The following is a 5000-nucleotide window of genomic DNA, read 5'->3' as shown; positions in this document are numbered from 1 at the left end:
ATCGCCTTCGAACCTCTAACTTTCGTTCTTGATTAATGAAAACATACTTGGCATATGCTTTCGCTTCTGTTCGTCTTGCGACGATCCAAGAATTTCACCTCTAACGTCGCAATACGAATGCCCCCGCCTGTCCCTATTAATCATTACCTCGGGTTCCGAAAACCAACAAAATAGAACCGAGGTCCTATTCCATTATTCCATGCACACAGTATTCAGGCGGGCTTGCCTGCTTTAAGCACTCTAATTTGTTCAAAGTAAACGTGCCGGCCCACCGAGACACTCACTCAAGAGCACCCTGGTAGGATTGCAACGGGGTCCGCCTCGGGACGCACGAGCACGCACGAGGCGCGTCGCACGCCTTCAGCTCGCCCCACCGGCAGGACGTCCCACGATACATGCCAGTTAAACACCGACGGGCGGTGAACCAACAGCGTGGGACACAAATCCAACTACGAGCTTTTTAACCGCAACAACTTTAATATACGCTATTGGAGCTGGAATTACCGCGGCTGCTGGCACCAGACTTGCCCTCCAATAGATACTCGTTAAAGGATTTAAAGTGTACTCATTCCGATTACGGGGCCTCGGATGAGTCCCGTATCGTTATTTTTCGTCACTACCTCCCCGTGCCGGGAGTGGGTAATTTGCGCGCCTGCTGCCTTCCTTGGATGTGGTAGCCGTTTCTCAGGCTCCCTCTCCGGAATCGAACCCTGATTCCCCGTTACCCGTTACAACCATGGTAGGCGCAGAACCTACCATCGACAGTTGATAAGGCAGACATTTGAAAGATGCGTCGCCGGTACGAGGACCGTGCGATCAGCCCAAAGTTATTCAGAGTCACCAAGGCAAACGGACCGGACGAGCCGACCGATTGGTTTTGATCTAATAAAAGCGTCCCTTCCATCTCTGGTCGGGACTCTGTTTGCATGTATTAGCTCTAGAATTACCACAGTTATCCAAGTAACGTGGGTACGATCTAAGGAACCATAACTGATTTAATGAGCCATTCGCGGTTTCACCTTAATGCGGCTTGTACTGAGACATGCATGGCTTAATCTTTGAGACAAGCATATGACTACTGGCAGGATCAACCAGGGAGCTGCGTCAACTAGAGCTGAGCAGCCGGCCGCCCGGGAGTGTGTCCCGGGGGCCCGCGCGAACACGCAAGCGTCCGCTCAATTATTCTGCAAACAGGAGGAGGCTGAGCTCCCCTGCACAATACACCTCGAAACCCTCTCAGGTCCCGGCGGCGCGCAGCGCCGTCCTAAGTACTTGGTCGGGTTCGAGAGAGGCGCAATCGCCCGGAGTTTGGCGAGTAGACGCTTTAGGTGCGACCACCCGTGCTCCCAACTGAGCTTGCCGCTGCCGACAGAGGCCCGGGAGCGTGCTGTCGTGGCATTGCCGGCGGGAGACAACACGCGCCACCTACGGTGGCCGGCAGCTCCAACGCCAGCGCCACAGAAGGACAAAAGCCCCACTTGGGTGCCGAAGCGAACTCTCCCAGCACAGCGCACGCGCCAACACGTCCGCACAGCTGCGATACAATCCACCTGCGAGAACCGCAGAGGCGACCGAGCAGCAGACGGCGTCGCGGCGCCGAGCGCCGGGCGGCGGCGCATCCTCAGCGCACACAGTCCTCAATCGGACCAGCACACTGCAGATGTCCACCGCGCTTCGCACCGGGCCCGCGAGGACCTACTTTGGCCGCACGGCGCCGCGTGCAGGGTGCGCCGGCGCGCAGCTGCGCCGCCTGCCGCCTCCGTCGGCCGGCGCGCCTGCCACTGGCCGCCCCCACCAGCCGGCTGTAGCGCGTGCGCCCACGCACCGCGCGGCCAGCACGCCGGAAGGCCCCCCCTCACCGGCCGGGGACGGTCCCACCCAGCCACCGCCGCGTATCGCTTCACACCCACATGCCATTCACGTTCGTGGGCATGGTGGGTATCGCTGAAACAACCGGTTGGTAGCTCAACCGATCGTCGCCATCACTGATTCACCTCTAGCGAGAACAACCGCACCACAACGGTTTACCAGTTCTTCATTTGCGTAACGTCACCAGCAAACGTAGACGTCCATCGCCATTTGCAAATTCAACGATTGTTGCATGCCTGTGTCAGGTGTCACGACACACTATGTCTGCCCACATACACGCAACAACATGTGCACGCTTCGCGAACACGTGGAAGGTGGCCCCCGTACGTATGCGATGTCCATTGCGCGAACGACTGTCAACCGGCCTCTGTCGCATGTCGCAGATGTGGAACGCAGTGCACCATGCTATCACGGTGTGTGAGAAGAGACGACTACGTCTGACAACACGCGCCACTACATCAACAGACGGCTCATGCTGATCGCCATCCACGGCATACCATACTGCAATCCAGCTCTTATAGGGAGACGACACGTAGCTGAGTGCACAATATTTGGACCGTATGGTTCGCCGTTGTTGGCGCAGTCGTGGTACGGTCACACATGTACCACGATGTATCATTCAGTACATGAGGACCAATGTGCGGTACAGTGTGTGATTTGGACGTACAACATCAGCGGACAGTTGCCACAAGCCGTACCACAACGTAGGCTGTGCTTCGCCATGCGAATGCCAATGAACAACTGCGAAGGGCATTGAGCATGTACGTCCTGCCGCCATCCGCATTACAGTGTATAGCTGCAAGGTGTTTAACATGAAGCGATACTCTGGGGACCGGGCAGTGCGAGTAGCAAACTATATTGCGGGGGTTGCAGTTAGGCAACACTACACTAATTTAACGCGTCGTATGACAATTACAGAGCAGGTTAAGGCCCAACGTGTGTTGGGTTAAGGCCCAACGTGTGTTGGGTTAAGGCCCAACGTGTGTTGGGTTAAGGCCCAACGTGTGTTGGGTTAAGGCCCAACGTGTGTTGGGTTAAGGCCCAACGTGTGTTGGGTTAAGGCCCAACGTGTGTTGGGTTAAGGCCCAACGTGTGTTGGGTTAAGGCCCAACGTGTGTTGGGTTAAGGCCCAACGTGTGTTGGGTTAAGGCCCAACGTGTGTTGGGTTAAGGCCCAACGTGTGTTGGGTTAAGGCCCAACGTGTGTTGGGTTAAGGCCCAACGTGTGTTGGGTTAAGGCCCAACGTGTGTTGGGTTAAGGCCCAACGTGTGTTGGGTTAAGGCCCAACGTGTGTTGGGTTAAGGCCCAACGTGTGTTGGGTTAAGGCCCAACGTGTGTTGGGTTAAGGCCCAACGTGTGTTGGGTTAAGGCGCAACATAGGTTAGGTTAAGGCGCAACATAGGTTAGGTTAAGGCGCAACATAGGTTAGGTTAAGGCGCAACATAGGTTAGGTTAAGGCGCAACATAGGTTAGGTTAAGGCGCAACATAGGTTAGGTTAAGGCGCAACATAGGTTAGGTTACGGCGCAACATAGGTTAGGTTAAGGCGCAACATAGGTTAGGTTAAGGCGCAACATAGGTTAGGTTACGGCGCAACATAGGTTAGGTTAAGGCGCAACATAGGTTAGGTTAAGGCGCAACATAGGTTAGGTTAAGGCGCAACATAGGTTAGGTTAAGGCGCAACATAGGTTAGGTTAAGGCGCAACATAGGTTAGGTTAAGGCGCAACATAGGTTAGGTTAAGGCGCAACATAGGTTAGGTTAAGGCGCAACATAGGTTAGGTTAAGGCGCAACATAGGTTAGGTTACGGCGCAACATAGGTTAGGTTAAGGCGCAACATAGGTTAGGTTAAGGCGCAACATAGGTTAGGTTAAGGCGCAACATAGGTTAGGTTATGGCGCAACATAGGTTAGGTTACGGCGCAACATAGGTTAGGTTACGGCGCAACATAGGTTAGGTTAAGGCGCAACATAGGTTAGGTTAAGGCGCAACATAGGTTAGGTTAAGGCGCAACATAGGTTAGGTTAAGGCGCAACATAGGTTAGGTTAAGGCGCAACATAGGTTAGGTTAAGGCGCAACATAGGTTAGGTTAAGGCGCAACATGGGTTAGGTTAAGGCGCAACATGGGTTAGGTTAAGGCGCAACATGGGTTAGGTTAAGGCGCAACATGGGTTAGGTTAAGGCGCAACATGGGTTAGGTTAAGGCGCAACATGGGTTAGGTTAAGGCGCAACATGGGTTAGGTTAAGGCGCAACATGGGTTAGGTTAAGGCGCAACATGGGTTAGGTTAAGGCGCAACATGGGTTAGGTTAAGGCGCAACATGGGTTAGGTTAAGGCGCAACATGGGTTAGGTTAAGGCGCAACATGGGTTAGGTTAAGGTACAATATGGGTTAGGTTAAGGTACAATATGGGTTAGGTTAAGGTACAATATGGGTTAGGTTAAGGTACAATATGGGTTAGGTTAAGGTACAATATGGGTTAGGTTAAGGTACAATATGGGTTAGGTTAAGGTACAATATGGGTTAGGTTAAGGTACAATATGGGTTAGGTTAAGGTACAATATGGGTTAGGTTAAGGTACAATACGGGTTAGGTTAAGGTACAATACGGGTTAGGTTAAGGTACAATACGGGTTAGGTTAAGGTACAATACGGGTTAGGTTAAGGTACAATACGGGTTAGGTTAAGGTACAATACGGGTTAGGTTAAGGTACAATACGGGTTAGGTTAAGGTACAATACGGGTTAGGTTAAGGCACTTGGGGGGGGGGGGGCCCGGTTTGTTGATTGTGATTATCGTAAGTAAATGACTGCGGCATCATCTGATTTGCCACGTCAGGGTGCACCTTTGGCTCATAACAGGCGGCGCTCTGATTCCATGCTTGTGGCAGACCTGTGTCTTTCATTCCTGCCATTGTTTGTGTGGTGTGACAGGAGGCAGTATTGTGATGTTGGGTGCACCCCTGTCTGGGACATGTGTGGGTGTTGGTGGCTTAGCTGAGCAATGGTGGTTGTCGGAAGGGTGGGATATTCTGTTTTCCGAGTGGACCTCCCGGTCTGGTTATGATAGTGTGGATTGTCTAATGTGGCAGAGAGGATGCACTGGGTGTTGTTCCATGCTGGTGCTTACA

General features: G+C 52.9%; 1 non-coding gene across 1 annotated transcript in view; it reads right to left on the bottom strand.

Annotated features, from left to right (window-relative positions):
• The window catches only part of LOC124589646, a 1910-nt gene extending 812 nt beyond the window's left edge, over window positions 1-1098 (bottom strand). Inside the window, exon 1 of the ribosomal RNA XR_006976154.1 lies at window positions 1-1098. This exon is cut by the window's left edge and continues 812 nt beyond it. This is a non-coding gene — a ribosomal RNA (small subunit ribosomal RNA).
• Between the last annotated feature and the right edge of the window lie 3902 nt (window positions 1099-5000).

This window comes from Schistocerca americana, unplaced genomic scaffold (assembly GCF_021461395.2).
Source record: "Schistocerca americana isolate TAMUIC-IGC-003095 unplaced genomic scaffold, iqSchAmer2.1 HiC_scaffold_718, whole genome shotgun sequence".
In the NCBI taxonomy this organism is placed as follows: domain Eukaryota; kingdom Metazoa; phylum Arthropoda; class Insecta; order Orthoptera; family Acrididae; genus Schistocerca; species Schistocerca americana.
The sequence above is the reverse complement of the archived record's forward strand: the minus strand, read 5'-3'. Positions and strand labels throughout refer to the sequence as shown.